Raw genomic sequence first — 959 nt, forward strand, 5'->3', positions numbered from 1 at the left:
TTTCTCTTTTCATTCTGATCATTTATGTATACATTTGTCTATATCTATCTCGATTCGTTTTGCCTGTTACAAACAACCGTTATGTGAACAAAGTTATAATACCCTTGTGCACAAGTGCGCTCGGGTATAAAAAAAAATTGATTTTATGTTCCGCCATCTGATGGTAATTGAACCCGGACCCTCTTGCCCGCAACCAATTGTATCAAGCGTCTTTGCAGACTCAGCTACAGCCATAGACGTAAATGTGTTTTCAAATGTTGAGTTTGAATCAACATCACAGCGCACGATTAGTGCATTATGCCTACGGTGACCATCCATCCTTTATTTTAAAGGACAGTCCTTTATTTTGAACCCCCGTCCTTTATAATTTTCTTTTAAATAAAGGACGCCTTTTGTTCTTTATTTCTTAAACTGTCCTTTAAATCAGCTCTGCATTTTTCAGAGGTAAATTTTTCAGAATATGAAAAATAAAAATGTTCCTTATAAAATATAATGAAAACCTTCGCCAGTTTGTTTCGCACCCCACTTAAGGGTTTTTATTTAATAGGTAATCTTTGCACAATCTATAAAGCACAGGGAAAGTTGTGCCCAGGATCGTGTTGCACGCTGAGTTTCCAGTTCCACTGAAAGAGAACAATAAACCCCCTGCTGGCATTTAGTGTTCGTAATTCACTGGAGCCTTCATTTTTTTCACTTAATTGGATAATTTTTTTTTTATTAAAGCTTATAATATTTGAAAGAGACCAGTTGAGCCTGATTTGTGAATTTTTATTTGATTATATTAAATTTTTTAGTGAAAAATGCAGAAAAAGTGGCAATTTTGAAGAAAATGGAGAATACATTATATAACAAAGACTAGTTAAAAATNACTATTTTTTGTGGGGCTACGTCAAGTCTAAAGTCTACAGAAATAAGCCAGCAACTATTCCAGCTTTGGAAGACAACATTTCCGAAGAAAT

The 959-nt window shown here is 34.3% G+C and overlaps 1 long non-coding RNA gene across 1 annotated transcript in view; it reads left to right on the forward strand.

Annotated features, from left to right (window-relative positions):
* The window catches only part of LOC108363211 (uncharacterized), a 23,676-nt gene extending 23,053 nt beyond the window's left edge, over positions 1 to 623 (forward strand). The window contains exon 3 of the long non-coding RNA XR_001847584.1: positions 593 to 623. This is a non-coding gene — a long non-coding RNA (uncharacterized LOC108363211). The remainder of the gene's footprint in view (positions 1 to 592) is intronic.
* The last annotated feature ends 336 nt before the right edge of the window (positions 624 to 959 follow it).

Source organism: Rhagoletis zephyria, unplaced genomic scaffold (assembly GCF_001687245.7).
Source record: "Rhagoletis zephyria isolate East Lansing unplaced genomic scaffold, Rhagoletis_zephyria_1.1 Rzeph_scaffold_01216, whole genome shotgun sequence".
Taxonomy (NCBI): Eukaryota; Metazoa; Arthropoda; class Insecta; order Diptera; family Tephritidae; genus Rhagoletis; species Rhagoletis zephyria.